The following is a 23,189-nucleotide window of genomic DNA, read 5'->3' as shown; positions in this document are numbered from 1 at the left end:
TTGGACAGAAACACCACACCATCCCTCCACAACAAAGACCCAAAAAACTAAGTAAAATAGAGACAAACAACAATCCTGGAACCCTAAGTGTCAAATGAAGAGAGAAAAAACTCAACAAAGCACCAAACGGTGAGGAAAGATGCATGTGGAGGTCCCCTACTGCTAACACAGCACGGATTCACTGTCTTGGACTCCTGTGCAGCCTGGGAGCCACTTCCCTGTCTTTGAAGCTGCACCAGTGGGATCCCTGGGGGCTTGGCTTTTCTTCTTCTTTTTTTTCCCCCCTAACTTTTATTTATTTTATTATTTTTTTCTATTTCTCTTTTTCCTTTTTGATATTCTTCGTTTCTTGGATTCTCATCTCTCCACTCCAACAACAACCTCCCTTAGCACTCTTTTTTGTTTGTTTGTTTTTGGATCCTGTTTCTCTCTCTTCTCTCCCATACCTATCTTAGCTCCACACATCACAACCTCCCCCCTCCTTCCTGCCTACCTGTGCCATGCGCTGAACATCACACCCCTGAGCAGCACAGGCATAGCCTACCAGAACCTGCCCTGCACTGATTCCTAGCTCAACCTGTTGGCCTGGTACTTGCCACAAACAATCCACACCAGTCTCTCCCCTTCAGCTGGACCTGCCCTGTTGCACCATAGCTGAGTGACTGGCCCTGCCCATTGGTCAAGGAGGTGAAAAGTATCATGCCCAGAAACAAGCAAACACAAAGAACACATAGCCCACCTACTCAGATATAACCAAAAAAAAAAAAAAAAAAAAGCATAGGTGAAGCAAACAAATCTAAAATCAATAAATGAAGAATAACTACCGAATGTCATAAAGACAGCAGACAATATCAAAACATATTTAAAAAAAATGACAGGATGGTTCCAGTAGGCATCCAAAATAAAACACCACATGGCTTTCCAGTAAGGCACTAGAACTACCTGATAAGGAATTCATATCTCTAATACTCAGAGCTATCCAAGAGTTGAAATAAAAAGCAGACAAAAATGAGCAAAATATAGATAAATTAATGGAAAATACAGACCAAAAAAAGGAAGAATTCAAGGAAATAATAATGGCAGAATAAATTCACAACTAGAGTCCTACATAAACAACAATTAGAAATCCAAAAGATAAACAACAAGATTTCAGAAATGGACAGGGTCATAGACGGGCTGAGGAGCACATTTGAAACAATGGAAGACAGGATCAGTGAAACTGAAGACAAACACTTGGACATAACTTTGTTTGAGAAAAAATCAGAAAAAAGAAAAATGAAGAAACACTGAGAATTATGTGAGATACAATCAAAAGCAAAAATTTCTGAGTGATCAAAGTTCCAGAACAGGGGGAGAAAACGGAAAACACAGAGAGGATCAATGAAGAATTGCTGAAAGAAAACTTCCCTAATATCATGAAAGATGAAAAGCTGACCATCCAAGAAGCTCAACAAACTCCATATAAGATAGACCCCAAAAGAAAATCACCAAGGCATATCATAATCACACTGGCTAAAACCAAACACAAAGAAAGAATTCTGAGAGCAACTTAAGAAAAATCGAAAATCACATACAGAGGAGAAACAATAAGACTAAGATCTGATTATTTGGCAGAAACCATGCAGACAAGAAGGCAGTGGGATGACATACATAAAAGCTTGAAAGAAAAAAAATTGCCAACCAAGAATAATACTTCCTGCAAAATTCTCGTTCAAATATGATGGTGAAATTAGACATTTCCAGATAAACAGAAATTATGGGAATATGTAAAAACCAAACCAAGCTTATAAGAATTACTAAATGGAGTGTTTTGTTTTGAGAACAAACAACATCAGACCACAACCTGAATCTAGGATGCAAGATCGTACTAGCCAGATACCAGCCTAGGAAATGAACTTTCAAGGACTATCCAAAACCAAAAGAATTACAACAGGGAACCAGAGAAGTTAATCTGTAAATGACAACAACATCAGAACAATAAAGGAGGGAATAAACGATGTAGGTCTATAACTTTCTAATGGAGAGGAAAGCAAGGTGACACCAAGTAATAATAGACTGGTTCAAAAATAGGAAGATAAGGGTAAACTTCAAGGTAACCACAAAGAAACTTAACAAACCTACTCATCCAAATAAAGAAGAAAAACATAAAGTCCCAGTAAAAGCCAAATCTACAAAACAAAAGAAATAAAAAAAAAAAAGCACAAATAAAATGAACTCAGCACAGGAGAATAAGAGGAGTAAAGAAAATGTCAACAACACACGCACACACACAAACTACAAAATGACAGCAATAAACTCACACCTATCAATAACTACACTGAATGTAAGTGGCCTAAATGTACTCATAAAGACAGAGAGTGACAGAATGCATCAGAGAACAGGATCCATCAATGTGCTGTCTACAAAAGACACACCCTAGAAACATAGATGTCAATTTATTTAAAATCAAAGGATGGAAAAAACATATCAATAAACAGTTACCAAAAATAGAGCAGGAGTGGCAATACTCATTTCAGATAAAATAGACTTTAAAACAAAATCCACCATAAAAGACAAAGAAGGGCACTATATAATGATTAAAGGGATGATCCATCATGAAGACATAACCATCATAAACATCTATGCACCCAATGAAAGGGCTCCAAAACACATAAAACAAACTCTAACAGTACTGAAAAGAGAAACTGAGAGGAGACTTCAATACACCGCTCTTGGTAAAGGACAGAACACCTAGAAAGAAACTCAACAAAGATACAGAAGATCTAAAGGGCACAATCAGTCAGCTTGACCTCATAGATATATATAGAACACTCCACTCAACAGCTGCAAAGTACACGTTCTTTTCCAACGCACTTGGAATGTTCTCCAGAATAGACCACATCTTAGGCCACAGAGCAACCCTCCGCAAAATCCAAAACGCTGAGATAATACAAAGTATCTTCTCTGCCCACAATGCCATCAAGGTAGAAAATAACAACAGGAAGAGTAAGGAAAAAAAAATCAATTACATGGAAACCGAATATCACCCTGGCTAAAAACTACTAGGCAATAGAAGAAATCAGAGATGGAATCCAAAAATTCCTAGAATCAATTGAGAATGAAAACACATCACACCAAAACCTTTGGGACACAGCAAAGGCAGGCCTCAGAGGTCAATTCATAGCAATAGATACATACATCAAAAAAGAAGAAAGGGACGAAATCAAAGAATTAGCTACACAACTTGAACAAATAGAAAGAGAACAGAAAAAAAGCCCACAGCCACCACCAAAAGAAAAGAAATAATAAAAATCAGAACAAAAATAAATGAAATAGTGAATAGAAAAACAATAGAAAGAATCAATAAAACCGAAAGTTAATTCTTTGAAAGGATCAACAAAATCAACAAACCACTGGCCAAATCGACAAAAGAAAAACAGGAGAAGATGCAAGCAACCCAAATAAGAAATGAAATGGGGGACGTTACAACAGGCCCAACTGATGAAGAACTATACTCCAACAAATTTGAAAACCTGGAGAAAATGGACAAATTTCTAGAAACACACTATCTACCCAAAGTAACACGAAATGATGTTGAAAGTCTGAACAGACCCGTAACAAGAGAAGAGATTGAAAAGGTAATAAAAACAACTCCCAATGAAAAAAAGCCTTGGCCCAGATAGCTTCACTGGAGAATTCTACCAAACATTCAGAGAAGAGCTTACACTAGTACTACTCAAACTATTTCAGAACATGGAAAAGGAAGTGATACTTCCAAATTCATTCTATGAAGCCAGCATAACCCTGATAACAAAACCAGGCAAAGATGCCACACATACACACAAAAAAATTATAGATCAATAACTCTCATGAATATAGGTGCAAAAATTCTCAACAAAATTCTAGTCAATAGAATTCAGCATCATATCAAAAAAAAAAAAAAAAATACACCGTGACCAAGTGGAATTCAAAACATGTATGCAGGGAGGTTCAACATTAGAAAATCAATCAATGTAATCCGCCACATAAATAAAAGGAAAGAAAAGAATCACAGGATCATCTCAATCAACACAGAAAAGGCATTCAGTAAAGTCCAACAGCCATTCCTGATAAAAACTCTCAATAAACTAGGTATAGAAAGGAAATTTCCCAACATAATAAAGGACATCTATGCAAAACCAACGCCAAACATCATTCCTAATGGAGAGGGGCTGAAAACATTCCCCCTGAGAAAAGAAACAAGACAAGGATATCCTTTATCACCACTCCTATTTCACATTGTGCTAGAAGTTCTAGCTAGGGCAATAAGGAAGGAAAAAGAAATAAAGGGCATCCAAATTCATAATGAAGAAGTTAAACTGTCCCTATTTGTGGATTACATGATACTATACATAGAAAACCCAAAAGACTCCATGGGAAAACTACTGGAACTAATGGAAAGATTCAGCAAAGTAGCAGGATGCAAATAAACATACAAAAATCAGTTGGATTCCTATACACCAATAAAGAGAACGATGAAAAGGAAATCAGGAAAATAATACCATTTATAATTAAAAAGCCCCTTTAAAAATATATATATACTTAGGAATAAGTCTAACCAGGGATGTAAAAGACTTATATAAAAAAACTACAAAACACTACTGCAGGAAACCAAAAGAGATCTACATAAATTGAAAAACATACCATGCTCATGGATGGGTAGACTCAACATTGTGAAAATGACAATTCTACCCAAAGCAATTTACAAATACAACGCAATCCCGATCCAAATACCAACAGCATTCTTTAAAGAGATGGAAAAACTAATCATTAACTTTTTATGGAAAGGGAAGAAGCCCCAGATGAGTAAAGCAGTATTGAAGAAGAAGCATGAAATAGGAGGACTAGCACTACCTGACCCCAGAACCTACTATGTAGCTACAGTAGTCCAAACAGCCTGGTACTGGTACAATGACAGATACGTTGACCAATGGAACATAATTGAGAACCCAGATGTAAATCCACCCACCTACAGTCACCTGATCTTCTACAAGGGACCAAAGTCCATCAAATGGGAAAAGACAGTCTTTTTAACAAATGGTGCTGGCAAAACTGGATGTCCATGTGCAAAAAAATGAAATAGGACCCATACCTCACACCATACACAAAAACTAATTCAAAATGGGTCAAAGACCTAAATATAAAGCCAAAAATTATAAAGTTTGTAGAAAAATAAGATCAATGCTAAAGGCTTAATACACAGCATTAACAGTATACAAACCATAACTAACAATACACAAACTCCAGAAGATAAGCTAGATAACTGGGATCCTCCAAAAATTAAACCCAAATGCTCATCAAAAGAATTCACCAAAAGAGTAAAAAGAGAACTGACAGACTGGGGAAAAAATTCTGGCTATTTCAAATCTGACAAAAGTCTAATCTCTAAAATCTACAGGAAAATCCAACACCTCTACACCAAAAAGACAAACAACCCAATTAAAAAATGGGCAAAGGAAATGAACAGACACTTCACCAAAAAGACATTAAAGCAGCCAACAGACACATGAGGAGATGCTCGCGGTCACTAGCCAATAGAGAAATGCAAATCAAAACCACAATGAGATACCATCTCACCCCGGCATTACTGGCACAAATAAAAAAAAAATGAAATAACAAATGTTGGAAAGGCTGCAGGGAGATTGGAACTCTTATGCACTGCTGGTGGGAATGCAAAATGATACAACCATTTTGTAAAATGATATGTTACATCCTTAGAAAGCTAGAAATAGAAATACCATACGATCCAGCAACCCCACTCCTAGGAATATATCCTAGAGATATAAGAACCATCACACAAATAGACATATGCACACCCATTTTCATTGCAGTATTGTTCACAATAGCAAAACATGAAACAACATCGATGCCCATCAACAGCTGAATGGATAAACGATGGTACATACACACAATGGGGTATTATACGATAACGAGAACGATGAATCTGTGAAGCATCTCATAACATGGATGAATCTCAAAGGCACTATGCTGAGTGAAATAAGTCAATCACAAAAAAAGAAAATATTGTAGGAGACCACTACTGTAAAAACTCACGAAAAGGTTTACACACAAAAATAAACAATCTTTGGTAGTTACAAGGGAGGGGAAGTGTGGGGGTGGAAAAACACTAAATAGATAGTAACTTTGGTGAAGGGTAAGACAGTACACACTACCGGGGAAGTCAGCACAGCTTGTAGGAGGCAAGGTCATGGGGGCTCCATAGACACATCCAAACTCCCTGAGGGTCCGAGCTGCTGGGCTGAGGGCAGTGGGGACCATGGTCGCGGGGAACATGTAGCTCAATTGGCATAACATTGTTTATAAAGAAAATGTTCTACATTTTACTTTGGTGAGTAGTGTCTGTGGTCTTAAAAGCCTATGAGTGGTCATCTAAGATACTCCACTGGTCTCACCCCTTTGGGAGAAAGGAAGAATGAAAAAAATTAAATTCACAAGGGAAAGATTAGCCCAAAGGACTAATGGAACACATCTACCTCAACCTCCACCAGACTGAGTCCGTCCAGTACAACTAGATGGTGCCCAGCTACCACCCCCCCAATGGCTCTGACATTGATCACATAGAGGGTCCTGGACAGAGCTGGAGAAAAATGTAGAACAAAATTCTAACTGACAAAAACAGACTAGGCTTACTGGCCTGACAGAGACTGGAGACTTCCAAGAATATGGCCCCCAGACACTCTTTTATCTCAGTAATGAAGTCATTCCCAAAGTTCACTCCTCAGCCAAAGATTAGGCCCATAAAACAAAACGAGACTAAAGGGGCAGAACAGCCCCGAGGGCAAGAACTAGAAGGCAAGAGCGGACAGGAAAAATGATAATAGGGAACCCAAGGTAGAGAAGGGAGGGTATTGACATGTCATGGGGTTGTTAACCAATGTCATAAAACAATCCGTGTGCTAACTGTTCAATGAGAAACTAGTTTGTTCTGTAAACCTTCATCTAAAGCACAATAATAAAAATAATAATAACAAAAAAAGTTTTAAAAAAGATCTGGAAAGACTTACCTGGTGATCTCTCAGAGGTCTGGCCATAACCATTCTATCAGAATGGGTCCCAGCAAGAAACAGGAGGTGTATTAAACTAGATAATTTGAAGATAAACATATTAACGAAGATGTCAGCTGGGTTTTTAGAAACCAGTAGATGATCGTGCAATATCCCAAAAGGCTAACAAGAGCTGGTTCAGTGACCGCTCAGGCCTGAAAGAGCAAATAGAAGAGGAAGGTTACCCATACCTATAACGAGATGTCAGACAGGAGCTATGGCCACTGGCCATCAAATCTGGCATGGAGGAAGCTAAGGGAGTACATACTCTGAACTCAGATCTCTTGCAAATGCTTCCCATTAGCTAAACACCCCAGATGTAACTCAAAGTCTGTTGATGCAATCCAAAGGGACCAGCCTCCCAGGGGAGAGAGCGAGGTGGAGAAGAATGCAAATGGAGGCACAAACCAAAGACTTCCAGCCCTATGTTACTTATCAATTTTATTCTCACATTAAATAAGAATATTTTATATTATTACATTCATTGTTACATTAAACTGATGATATAAACCATAGAGACCCAGTAGGACAGAGTAGGACTGCCCCATAGGGCTTCCAAGGCTGTAAACCTTTACAGAAGCAGACTACCACATCTTTCTTCCATAAAACTGATTATATACTTACCAAATAATAATTAATTTTTAAAAAGGAAGAGAGGTGATTATATTATCTGATCTTAACAGACTGGAACAATAACCAACATAATAGAACAAAGCCAACAAGAGGAAATTTAATATACGTACTTGTAAATCCCTCCTCTTTGGTCTGAAAAACTAGTTTCATAATTTCAGAACGGTGAAAAAATAATAGCTACATACAAAACAAAAAGATACCAAGAAGTTTAGCTAACAATAAAACCAAAACCAAACCCAGTGCCATCAAGTCGATTCCGACTCATAGCGACCCTAAAGGGCAGAGCAGAACTGCACCACAGAGTTTCCAAGGAGCGCCTGGTGGGTTTGAACTGCCGACCCTTTGGTTAGCAGCCGTAGCACTTAGCCACTCTGCCACCAGGGTTTCCTAGCTAACAATAGTCTCAATAAAAACATGATGTGATTTTTTTGCTCTTGAGGATTATGGGGGGCTTCCTGGGAACTATAAATCCCCTAAATACACACAAAATATGGTGGCATGCATATATACATATATTGTTGTTGTTCTTGTTTTTGTTTTTTTTTTTCTGAAGAGTCCATAGCTTTCATTGGATTTTCAGAGGCGTCCATGACCTTAAAAAGTTAAGAACTAAGATCTTGGAATCTTTAACTGCCTCAAAACTGATTGTAGTACAGACAGTTCCCAGGTTACAAATGAGATCCATTCCTGAGTGTGTCTTTAAGAACATGTAGGTAAGTCAGAACAGGTGCGTACAGTTCTTACTTAGCCTTGCTTTAGTGCGAGGGAGCCCTGGTGGTGCAGCAGTTAAGAGCTATGGCTGCTAACCAAAAGGCCGGCAGTTCAAATCCACTAGCAGCTCCTTGGAAACCCTATGGGGCAGTTCTACTCTGTCTTAATCGGCTCAATGTCAGTGGGTTTGGTTTTTTTTTTTGTTTGTTTGTTTAGTTCTAGAAAAGGCTGGAAGTCTATTCAATTATTTATAAAACTGCACATGCGGCAAGTGAAGTGATTGAGAGAAGAATTCATTTCAAGTAAGGGTTGGTTCAGTCGTTTCAAAGTGAGGGCAAATTTAGGTAACATTAAAGGACAAGTACGAGTTGTTCCTAAATTGGACTTTCGTAACCCGGGGAGTGTCTACACAGCAGCTCGCAGTTCTCAACCATGACAGCATAGGAGAATCATCTGGAGAGCTTGAAAATGCTGGTGCCAGAAAAGGTGTCAAGTCTTCTCTGATTGACAGAGATTCAAATTTTAATTCGTCTCGGGTACAGCTTGAGCTTTGGAAATTTTTTTTAATTAAAAGTCAGCACTTTTAGAACAGTTTTAGATTTACAGGAAAATTGAGCAGGTAGTACAGAGTGCCCATATACCCCAACCCTACCACGCAGGTGTATTTGTTATAATTAATTAGCCAATACTGATACATTATCATTTACTGAAATCCATACTTTATTCATATTTCCTTAGTTCTTATCTAATATCCTTCTTTCTGTTCCAGGATGCCATCCAGGATACCACATTTAGTTATCACGTCTCCTCAGGCTACTCTTGTCTGTGACAGTTGCTCAGACTTTCCTTGTTTCTGATGGCTTTGACAGTTTTGAGGATTACTACTCAGGTTATATTGTAAGATTCCTCTCAAATGGGATTTATCTGATGTTTTTCTCATGATTAGACTGGTGTAATGAATTTTTAGGAGGAAATATTTGTAATATAGTTAGATTGTCTTGTTACAGTCTGCATTCTTGCCTGGTTTCACCCAGCCTCCTAAACATTTGTTTGTTTTTTTTATACATCTATTAAGGCTCATTCTTTGTGTTGTGCAGTTCCATAAGTTGTGACAAATATATAATGTCATGTAGCCACCATTACAGTGCCATAAAGAATAGTTTCACTGCACTAAAAATCTTCTATGCTTCACCAACCCTCCCCTGCCATGAACTCCTAGCAACCACTCATCATTTTACTGTCTCCATAGTTTTACCTTTTGCAGAATATCATATAAATAAGTCAGATAATAGGTAGTCTTTCATACTGGCTTTTTTCACTTAAAATTAATATTCTTTGATGTCTACAGGATTGGTAGCTTATTTGTTTTTATTATTGAATAATATTTCAGTGTCTGAATGTGCTACAGTTTATCTATTCACCTACCGAAGGGCATAGCCATGGATTGAATAGTGTCCCAAAAAATATGTATCAACTTGGCTAGGCCATGATTCCTAGCATTATGTGGTTGTCCTCCATTTTGTGGTCTGATGTAATTTTCCTACGTGCTGTAAATCCTAATCTCCGCCTGTGGTTCATGAAGCAAGATTAAACCAAACCCAGTGCCGTGGAGTCAATTCCGACTCATAACGACCCTATAGGACAGAGTAGAACTGCCCCAGATTGCTTCCAAGAAGCGCCTGGCAGATTCAAACTGCCATCCCTTTGATTAGCAGCCATAGCACTTAACCACTACGCCACCAGGGTTTCCGAAGCAAGACTAGGTTATGTTAAAGAGGATACGATGCAACACCCTTACTCAGGTCACAGCCCTGATTTAAGGAAAATTTCCCGGGGGTGTGGCCTGCATCACATTTATCTTACAAGAGATAAAAGGAGAGAGAAACAAGAGTAGAGAGAGGGACTTCATACCACCAAGAAAGAAGAGCCGGGAGTGGAACATGTCTATTGAATCTGGCGTCCCTGTGCTGAAAAGCTCCTAAACCAGGGATTGATGATAAGAAAACTTCCCCTAGAGCCAACAGAGAGACAGGCTTCCCCTGGAGATGGTGCCTTGAATTTGGACTTCCAGACTTCCAGACTGTGAGAGAATAAATTTCTGTTTGTTAAAGCCATCCACTTGTGGTATTTCTGTTACAGCCGTGCTAGATAACTAAGACAGATGCCTTAGTTGCTTCCAGTTTTGGGCAACTATGTATATAGCTAATATAAACATTCACGTGCAGGTTTTTGTGTGGGAGCATAAACCTTCAATTCAATTTGGTAAACACAGAGGTGCGCAATCGCTGTATCATATGGTAAGACCACATTTAGCTTCGTAAGAAACTGTCAAAACTGTCTTCCAGTGGCTGTGACATTTTGCATTATCCCCTGCAATAAATGAGATTTCCTGTTGCTCACATTCTCACCATGATTTGGTATCGTCAGTTTTTTGGATTTTAGCCCTTCTAATTTTTTTTAAGAGTGATGTCTCTTTATTGTCTGAATTTGTAATGCCCTAATGATACATAAAGTTGAGTATCTTTGCATACGTTTATTTGCCATCTGCATATCTTCTTTGGTGAAATGTCCAGATCTTTTGCCCATTTTGTAACTGGATTGTTTGTTTTCTGTTGTCTTTTAAGAGTTCTTTGTATATTTCAATATAAGTCCTTTATCAGATATTTGTTTTGCAAATCTTTTCTCCAAATCTCTGGCTTTTCTTTTCATTCTCTCAACAAATGTATTTCACAGAGCAGAAGTTTTAATTTTAAAAAAGCACAACTTTACCTAAAAACTCATCACCAAGCCCGAGGTCACCTAAATTTTCTCCTATGTTATCTTCCAGAGGTTGTATAGTTTTTCATTTTTCATTAAGGTCTATGATCATTTTGAGTTAATTTCTGTGTCTCAATTCATTTTTTTGCTTATGGCTTTCCAATTGTTCCAGCACCATTTGTTGGAAAGATTATCCTTTCACCATTGAATTGCCTTTGCTCCTTTGTAGAAGAGTAGTTTTAATAGGTTTATTTCTGAACTCTCTATTTTGTTCCACTGATGTGTCTACTATGTTGTCAATATCACGATGTTTGGGATTATTTTTATTTCAACATAATGTATATCAAAACACACAAATTATAAATGTACAGCTAATTACTCTTCACAAAGTGAGTGTAACCAGCTTCCAAATCAAGAAACAAAGCTTTATGAGCAACTCAGAAGCTTTCTTTGCTCATCAATCCAGTTACTACACCTTCCAAGGATGACCACTATCATGACTTCCAATGGTATAGAGTAGTTATGCCAGTTTTTTAACTTTATTTAAATAAAAATAGAATTATACAATATGTAGTTTTTGTCACTAGCTTCTTTCACCTACCACCATTATGTTTGTAGGAGTCATCTGTAACTGTGTGTGTTTGTAATTTTAGTTCACCCATTCTCATTACCGTTTAGTATTACACTGATAGGAACTTGGTGAATTATCAGTTTTGACCTATTGTAATACTGCCGGTATGAACATTCCTGTACATGTTTTTTTGGTAGACATATGTTCGCATTTCTACTGAGTTATATAGAAATTTAGGAATAGAATTGCTGAGTTATAGAGGATGTATCCATACAAAAAAAAAATCAGCTTGAGAAAATTCGGTGAAACTATCTTACAAAGTGGCTGTACAAATTTATACTTGCACCGTCAATGTATGGCTGCTCCATCGCTCCATCTTCTGGGCACATTGTTGTTGTCGTTAGTTGCCATCAGGGCTTTATTAAAGCTCCTCAGATGACTCTAACGTTCAGTCAAATTTGAGAGCCTCTATCTTAGGAGTTTTCCAGAAGCTTCAACGAGCTGATTTAGATTCTCTATATCTACATCGTTTCCCAAGAAATTCCTGTAGCTTCACATCATCCTCTTGGCATTTCCCAGCCTAGTTGCCATATTGCCATTCTTTAACAGTTGTCACACATACATACCCCCCACCCCACAACCACTACCTAAAAGTAATACTAGAAATGTTTAAAGCAGGACAATATCAGGTATTTCCTGATAAATACCATCTCTAAGGATCTCCTGATGGTGTAGCAGTGATTAAGAGTTCAGCTGCTAACCAAAATGTCAGCAGTTCAAATCCACCAGGCACTCCTTGGAAACCCTATTGGGCAGGTACACTCTGTCCTCTAGGGTCGCAATGAGTCAGAACTGACTTGATGGCAACAGGTTTGGTTTTTTAGTTTTAAGGATCTCCACTCCCATTTATATTTGATTACACCCACCCCGTGTCATGGGCTTACCCTCAAATCTATATAGACTTAGGACCACACACAGAGTAAATTCTCTAATAAGTTCAAACTACCCCTCAGTCTGCCATCTAAAGTTCTTCAGCTGCCCTGAGGTTTTTCAGCAGGGACCTATCAGCCCTCATACAAGTCCTGGTAGAGAAGGATTTGTTTGTATTATATTTTAGAAGGACAAAGATACAAGAGTAGATAAACAATAATTGGTCTTTTGAAAACAGCATTAGGTCATGCTTTCTCTGTAACTTAGCAACCAGACCATGTACACGTGGGAAGAGTGTCACGTGGAGACTGTGAATCCCAGAGTTTGGAGACTCAGCTTGCAGAAATGAAGAGGAAGGTCAGATACTGTTCAAACTCCACATATTGAAATTTTGTCATGAAGGTTACATTTCTAGGAATCACGTTCTTATTTTGCAACAGCTGGGGACTGATTCATTTCTCTGAAGAAAATTAGCACGCAAAAAGGAGTACTATTCCTGTATCAGAAGGAAAATGATAAACAGAAGCTTCCATCCCTAAACATTTTTGTCTCCAGAAATGTTTTGAGTGGAGAAATAGATAGCTTTTTATCACAGAGAGAAATAGGATGCTAGAGCTGGAATGATGTCTGTAGGCTGAATGGAATTTTGTAGAACCAAAGAATATTGCACTAGAGCTCAGCCTCTCAATTTCATTGCAAAAACATACGATAACGTGTTTCCATTCGCACGAGCAAATTGAAAGGAGAAACTCACCCCCAACCTCAGAATAGAGTGCAAACTCATAGCATTCAAAATCTTTGTTGATCTGTGTCCAACTGCACTTCCATGCCTCACCACCCTCTTTATTCTTCCATACACTGTGTTTTTCTGTCACCTACTCACTTTTCCTGAACATGTTGTACGTTTTCGTGACTTTTCTATGCTATTTGCTCCAACTGGAGTGCCTTTCTCCTCCCATAACCCATTTCTATTCCTACAATCTCAACTTTTCAAAGCCAGCTCAAATACTACTTCCTTCATGAAGTCTTCTTTAAATGTTCCAGTATTAGCAGGCATTTTTTTCCTCTTTGCCTCCATAGTATTTCCTTTAAATGTCAGTTTAGTACATATTTCATTCTACCTCAGTTTATGGTTGGCATTCTTATAAGTTCCTTTATGTATTGTGTGATAAGCTCCTTGGCAGCAAGGTCATATCTTACTTATTTAAACTTTATATTCCTCATAGTACCTGGACAATGGACAACTTAATAAGGTAGGTGCTATGCTAACTAACACTGCATCTGTCCAAGAAAAAAGGATTCGTGGCATTAGGTTAATCCTTGTAGAGAAGGCCTTGCCAAAAAAATAAATAAAAGTAGGAGAAAAATGAGTCATCTACTTAAGCTGGGGAATGGCTCTCTTTTATAGTTACTCTCACAACCACCTACTTGTGGTTATGGGATTTCACCTTTGAAACATTTTCCTTCTTCCCTGTTAACAGCAGCTCTTACCAAGATCAGCGGTGGGAGAAGGTAGTTCTAAATACCTGCTATGACTGTGTGACCAGTTGCAGAAACAAGGACTATAATCGTTACGAGTATTTCTCCCTTGCATGTGTGCATCAAATATTTTTGTTTGCTTATAAAATATATGATATACGTAGGACTAGTATGCTTTCTGTTGTATGTATGTCAGTTGTATCAAGTTAGGAGCAAGTATACCTTTATAACTGTCTTTATTCAGAGATTATGTATGGTTTAAGTATATGTGAGGTGGGTTGGGGTACAGGGGCCAAGTTGACAAGAGGTGAACTGCGATGGTTCAGGTTGTGTGTCAACTTAGCTGGGCCATGATTCTCAGTGGTTTGGCACTTATGATGTAGTTTGGAAATTATGTAATGATGTAATCACTTCCATGATGAGATCTGGTATAATGTAATCTCCTCCATGATGAGATCTGTTGTGAGCAGCCAATCAGTTGAAAGGGCGTTTCCTTGGGGGTATGGCCAGCATCCAATAAATATGGACATTCTGGCAAAGCTCATGGGCTTTTGCTCTGCTCTGGATACTGCATGTGGCTTGTTGTCATCTGAACTCTGGTTCTTGGGACTTGAGCCAGCAACCTGTCATCTGACCTGCTGATCTTGGTTTCGTCAGCCCCTGCAGAGACGTGAATCAGCAGAAGCCTCCAACCTGACACTTGACCTATGGACTTGGGACTTTGCAGCCTCTACAACTGTGTGAGCCGTGTCCTTGATATAAATTCTCTCTCTCTCTCTATATATATATATAAATATATATATATATGCACGTCACTGGTTTTGCTTCTCTAGAAAACCCAGCCTAAGACATTTGGCTGCATGGTAACTCCTGACTTTAGGAGAATAAACTGTCCCTAGGTCTGAACATAAAAGGGGTAAAGAACTGGTTTGGTTCAGAAACAGTAAGGGAGAGGGACTGAGACAATCCATCTTCCCATTATCGGGGAACACAGACGGGAGAATTGATCAAATGTGATTTAATGGGACTTAGATTGCCTTTGTCTTGATTAATTCATGGAGGAAACAGGTTTCTATTTCTATAAAATGGTTATTTTCTTTGCTGCAGCTGCTGCTAAACAACAACCCACACGTGCAAGGACTCTCACATGGAGAATGGCCTGAGCCTCCTTTACCACCCTCCCACTCCCGGGTGAAAGAACAGACACCCAAACATTCCATGGCCTAAATCCATTCTATTTTATTCCAAAGAAGGATTAGGGCAATAGCCAGAAAATTTCCACTGCATCTAGGTAAGTGATAACAAGAGAGAATTACAGGAGCCTGAGTAATTCTTCACTGGTTTATTTCCATGAAGGCATGTCTCGTACTTGGTTTCTCTTGCACCAACACAGGGCCCCATGATAGGGGCCCCACTGTGTTTTGTTAAAGTGTTGATTTATTTATTTGTTGAACATGCTATTTACCTGTGGATTAATCTACTAAATACTCCCCTTTTTCTTTGTCTGGAGCCCTGGTGGTACAGTGGTTAAGAGCTATGGCTGCTAACCAAAAAGTCAGCAGTATAAATCTACCAGCCCCTCCTTGGAAGTCCTATGGGGAAGTTCTACTCTGTCCTATAGAGTCACTATGAGATGGAATCAACTCGATGGCAATGGATTTTAGGTTTTGTCTTCTTTGTCTATCAAATCACGCTAATCATTCAAATTATTTTTTCCTTCATGAAACCCTCTTACCTGATTCCTAAGACACTTAAGGCAGAGCCCCATTACTTAGTCCTAAGTGAGCAAAAGGAATGAGGTCTCTGTTCTGATTTGACGTCTCCATTTTGTTTTTCTACCTGTCCCTTCCTAACTTAAGAGCTGTTGACTGATTAGCTTAGATCACCGGGTCTCCTGAGTGGGCATTGAAACCACCTGCAGAGCACTAGCCCAGAGTTTCTGATTCAGCAAGTCTAGTGTCGGATAGGAAAACTTGCATTTCTAAAAAGGTCCCAGCTGATGCTCACCTTGCTGGTCCAGGGACCACCCCTTGAGAACCACTGATTCAGAGGAATCTTGTTAAACCCTTAACACGTGTCAGCACAACTCTCCTTCCCAAATCTCTCTCATCTGCTTAATAAGATCCATAATATCTGGGTAGATTCGAATTTTCTTATCACAGCTTGCAAATCCCTTCCCTGTCTGGCTTTGCCTACCCTTGAGTTCCTGGGGTAGGTAGTTTCCCAATCTCGTACCCTACTGGACACCTTCTAGCTATGCTGTGCTTCTTGTGGTTTCCTGAGCAGCCACAATGTCATTTCAATTTCTTTGCACATCCTGCTACCTCTAGCCAGAATGTTCTTTCTCGCCTTCCCTGTCTGATAAGTTTTTTTTTTTTTTTTAACCTTTAAAATTCAACTCACACCCATCTATCCTGGTGGTTTCTCTAATCAGCAACTGCTTTGCCTCCCTCAACCCCCTTCCTTCTGACCCTTCATATTTACACACAGTTAACTGATTTGTCTTCTAAGCTCCACAGGCTGGAGTATTAATGTCTATTTGCACTCACCACATTATTTTGTTAATTAGATGTTTGTATGTTGCTCTTCCCTTACTAAGCTGTTAGCTCCTTGGGGACTGAAGTGACGTCTTACTAATTTTTTTTTGGCATGAACAATAAATGTTAATATGAATGAACACCTGTGGCTTGATAATATCCGAGGCTTAATACGTGTTTCACTGAACTCTCTTGAAATTAAATGGGAATGGGGTTGAAGGAGTCACAGTGAATACTGGGTTGAGGGAACTCATCTGTCCCATTTCTAAAGCCAGACTTTTCAACCCCTTTGTCACAAACACCCACACTCAGCTGGACTGCCCTAACCAAAAAAAAAACCCACTGCCGTCAAGTCGATTCCAACTCATAGAGACCCCCTAAAAGGCAGTGGGGTGAGAGAGGATGTCATTACAAATTTACCACTTCCAGGGGGTGCTCCAGAGCCCTCGCAGTCAGCTAGTTGGTAGTAGATGAGGGATACTGCTGAACCCAGGTGTAACCCATGGAAGTACAGAAACTGATTCATCCCCGTCTTCTCACACTTGGGGCATTGGGTTTAGACTGTTTAAACGTCGTATAGTATCCCAGCAGCTTAGAATTCCTACCTGCCCCTCTGCCCTTCACCTTCTGGCATCCATGAAGTCAAAAGTAGCTGTATCATAGCTCTTCTGTCCTGCTGTGTTCCTCCCACCTGACTCACCAAAGCCCAATGCCATGGCTGAGGGTTCTGCCCAGTCTGCTACACCCTGCTTCCTGCTTGCAAACAGCACTTTCCAAACAGCACAGCCAGCCTGCACGTGTATGTACACACTCCTACTAGGCCTGGCTCCCCCAGTTTGCTTGTGATACCTTTGAGCCTCTGCTAGGGTCCCTCCAGTCATTCAGGATCAGACCATTGTCCAGAGTTAATCACCACAGTGGCAGTAACTGGCAGTGACGAGAAGGAGCTCTTTGGAAGAGCCTGGGCTTTTTTACTCAGCAGCTGGGCGCAGGTTTACATTTCCTGGCATTGTGGGGTAGGGGGGCTCAGATACCACTTTTCTCTTCCTTTCTCACCCTCAAAAGTCACTGAAGTGTCCCCCAAACAGGAAACTCCCTAAACCAGGCCTGTATATGCAGGCCAGGAAACTGGGATATATAAAAAAAAATCAAGGGTTAGCAGGTGCTTCATTTGCAATGTCAGGGGAGAGCACCTTGAAAGCTGATTAACTCTGGGATCCTGCTGATGCTGTGAGAATTCAGGAGAGGCAGAGGGAGCAGGAAGAAGCCCTTCGCCACTCACAGCCATTGGAGAGATCTCTTTCCTTTCCCCAAGGCAAGCCATGAATCCCTGCCGCACTCTTAGGGCTGCAAGCTTATTCGTCTCTGACTCACAGGATGACTGTGATTAAATTTCATTATCCGTTCAGTTTCCAGCTCTAGGGGTTTTTGGCTTTGGTAGGCCATAAGCTTCAGCTCCAGGAAGGGTTTTTTGACTAATATGCACTGGCATTGAATCACAGCAGATTTTCACACATTCATAATTACCCTTCTGAAGTAGCACATATTCACTGCCGTCTCCGGAAAAGAGGAGCAGGGAGAACAACAATGTCATTTAACTCCTTCCTTTTGAGAGATGGAAGCAATTTGTGACCTAGTTTCTTGAGTACCCAGAACTCCCAGAAGGCCGAAGAAAAGAACACAGCCTTGAAAGGCTGTGGAGGGATCAAATGAGGAAATGAGGCCTGCCACCTCAGCCCCCAGGATACCCCCACACCCCGAGCAGGTTTGAAGAGAAGGGCGGTGGTTTATTCACTGCGCTAGGCCCAGATAGAAAGAACTATGCATCCAGGAGATTATCATAAATCTCGTTACTGCACTGACTTAATTTGTTGTGGAACAGATTCATTTTGGTTTCCGATCTGCCCCAAGTTCCTTATTAGGAAGCTGTCGAATTCATATGTCAGTTTCAAATGATGGACCCCAAATACAGGGTAATGGTGAAATTAAGTCTCCAGGGTATATGCAAACCTATTTAAGATTCTGGAAAACTAAGTTAAATAGCTCTTCCTAGGTACATACCAAGCCAGGAATGAAACAGACAAAATTGAAAGTTCTGAGGACTGATCAAAGAAGCTCAACTGAGGCCCTATGAGATAGGTGTCTACACTCCATACCTGTGCTGTCCCACAACCTCAATCCACTTTAAAAAAATTAAAATAAAAAAACCGAACCTGTTGCCCTGAAGTCAATTCAGATTTGTCACGACCCTATAGGACAGAGTAGAACTGCCCTCATAAGATTTCCAAGAAGCAGCTGGTGGATGCAAACTGCTGACATTTTGATCAGCAGCCAAGCCTTAACCACCGCGCCACCAGGGCTCCAAATCCACTTTTAGGCTCCAGTAATTGGTTTTCCAAACATCTAAATGTAAATTATGCAAATTATGCCTGGGGCCCATATGCTCTTAGTCACCCCTTCCTTCATACATATCCCCTTCCCAGTTAAGTTGGCTTCCATTAGTGGACATGGGAGTCTTTGCTGAATAACTGGGAATAGAGAGAGAAATTTTAGTTGGAAAAAGACAGGCAAGGTAAAGATGGAAAGAGACAGAGGGGATAGTATGGAATCTTTTCCTACATTTCTTTATCCATGAGAATGAAGACCCTGACCTTGCAATCACAAACACTAGCATTTGCTATTTTGTAGTCAAAGGATATTAGTACTGGTAAGAAGGCCCTTTAGCAAGACCTAGTCCTGTCTTTCCATTGTGCCGGAGGCCTAGAAAGAGTGAGTGACTCCACAGATCACACAGCTCCTAAGTCATGAAACCAAAGTTAGGACACAGCCTTTTCTGGCTTCTGGTGTAGGGGGCTATCTCTGCTGCAGCCTTTCTCTCTTCTCAGGTGTATTTATACTAGGAAAGGGGCCAGAAAATCCTTCAAGCTTCAATCCAGATAAAAAACATGGGAGTCCAATAAGGGACAGAAGAGGGAGAGATGTTGGTATTACATCTATAATAATACAAATTTAGCAGCTTCCTAATAATGTGGTGAAATGGCAGCAAAGCCACTGTTAGCAGGTGGGCTTGTCTCTGCCCTTCTCCACTCTGTCCCACCTGGTGTGGGTGGCCATAGGTATGAGTGGACCAACAAGGCTTGCTTACCCTTCGTTCCACATTTAGCGTGGGGAGCAACTCCTTTCTTTTATAGCCTGTGCTCTGACGGGGCATACAACAAGTCTGAATTGCACCTCTGAGCCAGAACTCTTCATCCTCATGTTTAGTTGATTATGGAATAAAAGATGCGTAGTTTTGTTTGTTTGTTAAATTTTTTTTAATGTAATTTAGATGGAGGTTTACAGAACAAACTAGTTTCTCATTAAACAATGAGTACACACATTGTTCTATGACATTGGTTAACAACTCCACAACATGTCAACACTTTCCCTTGGGTTCCCTATTTCCAGCTTTCCTTTCCCCTCCTGCCTCCTAGTCCCTGCCCCTGGGCTGGTGTGCCCCTTTAGTCTCGTTTTGTTTTATGGGCCTGTCTAATCTTCGGCTGAAGGGTAAACCTCAGAGTGACTTAATTGCTGAGCTGAAAGGGTGTCTAGGGGCCATACTCTCAGGGTTTCTCCAATCTCTGTCAGGTCAGCAAGTCTGGTCTTTCTTTCTGAATCAGAATTTTGTTCTACATTTTTTCTACAGCTCTGTCCAAGACCAAGACGCATAGTTTTATGAAAAACAAACGAACAAAAAACAGAATATGTATGGCTCATGCACACACAGACACACACAAAGTATTATGACCCTTACAAACGTCAATGAATGGCAAACATAGTGAGTAGGGTGAAAGGAGAAGTGAAATGACAGATTGTGCAGCCAACTAGTTATCTCTACTTAAGGATGGTCTCACAAATCTCTCTCCACACCAAACCTGTTCAGTGTCGGAAAAACTAATTTGATCCGTGTTGCTATGGGAACAGAGAAAGGAGTTCCTGGAAATGTAGTAATAATTGCTGTCATCTGAAAGGGCAGCTTTCTACTTCAATATCCTCCCATATGTCTGCATTAACCTGGTGTTAGCAAATGGGTGTCAAAAGTCATTTGCATGCAAATTGTTAAGAGAGTAACTTGCAGGCAGTGTTGGGTGTCCCTCTGCTGAGCTGATTTGCTAAAGGGTAATTTTTCCATTGTTGTTTCTGGATTCAAATTCTTTCTGCAGTCCTGTGCGCTTTGGCTCCTGGGGAAAGGATCCAAATATTGGGCCTCTCACCAGAAACAATTTCAGGGCCCATATAGGTCAGTCTGTGAAGCAAACATTTGCAGGTAGTTGGAGTATTTATCTTGTTTTTTTATGCTTGACCAACACCTGGCAAACACTGGAATGCCATGAGCATCTTCACACAGTGAAAAGTTTGTATCTCAGAGTCAGTACTGGCTGCAAGGGCATCCCTGCATGGTGCAAATGGTTAACACGCTTGGCTGCTAACTGAAAGGCTGGGATTTCAAGTCTACCCAGAGGTGCCTTGGAAGAAAGGCTTGACAATCTACTTCTGAAAAATCAGCCATTGAGAACCCTGTGGATCACACTTCTACTCTGACACACATGGGGGGGGTCACCTTAAGTCGGAGTCAACTTGCCAGCAACTTGTGGCCGCAGGACAGGGGTTCATGGTTGCAGGACTCAAAGAACCAACAGAATCAGAATCACAGTCCTGAAGAGGCCTTGGGGAATCAGCTGGTCCCTGCACCAGTAGCATTGGCATAACACGGGAGCTTGTTAGAAATGCAGATGCTCAGAGCCCATCCCTACTAAATTAGAATCTGCACTTTAACAAGCTCATCAGGTGGCTTGTTTGCACACTGAAGTTTGAGAAGCTCTGCTCTGGCTCGACTTCTTAATTTTACAGATAAAATGACAAAGGTCCGGAGAGGAAAAGTGACTTGCCCAAGCCCTTGCTGAATGTCAGTAACAGAACCAGAACAAACTTCTATATTCCTGAGAGCAAGGCTTTTGCCATCACCCCATGTAACTTCTCAGATGCCGTGGTTGGGACAGAAGTGGTAGACGTAGCAGTGACTAATTTATGGCCCTGTTCCTAGTTTTATGCCATTCCAAACATTGTCCCTTCCAACCCCAAATTTGCACATACTGTTGTCTCTGGTGTGCCCAAATTGACCAGCATGGACACCAATTTTGGGAGTGCTCCCTTGGCCTGTGAAAGCAGCTGTTAAAAGCTCTATTCATGTATGAGCAGCCAATATTTGACAAAGGCCCAAAGTCAGTTAAGTGGGGAAAAGACAGTCCTTTTAACAAACGGTGCTGGCATTAGTGGATATCCATCTGCAAAAAGAATGAAACAAGACCTAGGCCTAACACCATGCACAAAAACTAACTCAAAATGGATCAAAGGCCTAAATATAAAACCTAAAACAATAAAGATCATGGAAGAAAACATAAGGACAACACTAGGAGCCCTAATACATGATATAAACAGTTTACTAAACATTACTAACAATGCACAAACACCAGAAGAGAAACTAGATAACTGGGAGCTCCTAAAAATCAAACACCTATGCTCTTCCAAAGAGTTCACCAAAATAGCAAAAAGATTACCTACGGATCAGGAATAAGTTTTTAACTATGACATTTCCGATCAGCGTCTGATCTCTAAAATCTATATGATACTGCAAAAGCTCAACAACAAAAAGACAAATAATCTGGTTAAAAAATGGGCAAAGTATATGAACAAGCACTTCACTAAAGAAGACATTCAGGTGGCTAGCGGATACATAAGGAAATGCTCACAATCATTAGCCATTAGAGAAATGCAAATCAAAACTACAATGAAATATCATTTCACCCCAAGAAGGCTGGCATTAATCCAAAAAACACAAAATAATAAATGTTGGAGAAGCTGCGGAGAGGTTGGAACACTTATACACTGCTGGTGGGAATGTAAAATGGTGCAACCACTTTGGAAATTGATTTGATGCTTCCTTAAAAAGCTGGAAATAGAACTACCATATGATCCAGCAATCCCACTCCTTAGAATATACCCTAGAGAAATAAGAGCCTTCACAGGAACAGATATATACACACCCATGTTCACTGCAGCACTGTTTACAATAGCAAAAAGGTGGAAGCAACCAAGTTGCCCATCAACGGATGAATGGATAAATAAATTATGGTATATTCACACAATGGAATACCACGCAACAATAAAGAACAATGATGAATACGTGAAACATCTCGTAACATGAAGGAATCTGGAAGGCATTATGCTGAGTGAAATTAGTCAGTTGCAAAAGGACAAATATTGTATGAGACCACCATCATAAGAGCTCAAGAAATAGTCTAAACACAGAAGAAAATATTCTTTGATGGTTACGAGTGTGGGGAGGGAGAGAGGGGGTTATTCACTAATTAGATAGTAGACTAGAACTATTTTAGGTGAAAGGAAAGACAAATCAAGCATTGATCCCAGCTTCCCAGTAGGAGCTATATT

Source organism: Elephas maximus, chromosome 3 (genome assembly GCF_024166365.1).
Source record: "Elephas maximus indicus isolate mEleMax1 chromosome 3, mEleMax1 primary haplotype, whole genome shotgun sequence".
In the NCBI taxonomy this organism is placed as follows: domain Eukaryota; kingdom Metazoa; phylum Chordata; class Mammalia; order Proboscidea; family Elephantidae; genus Elephas; species Elephas maximus.
Note: the sequence above shows the minus strand (reverse complement) of the source record.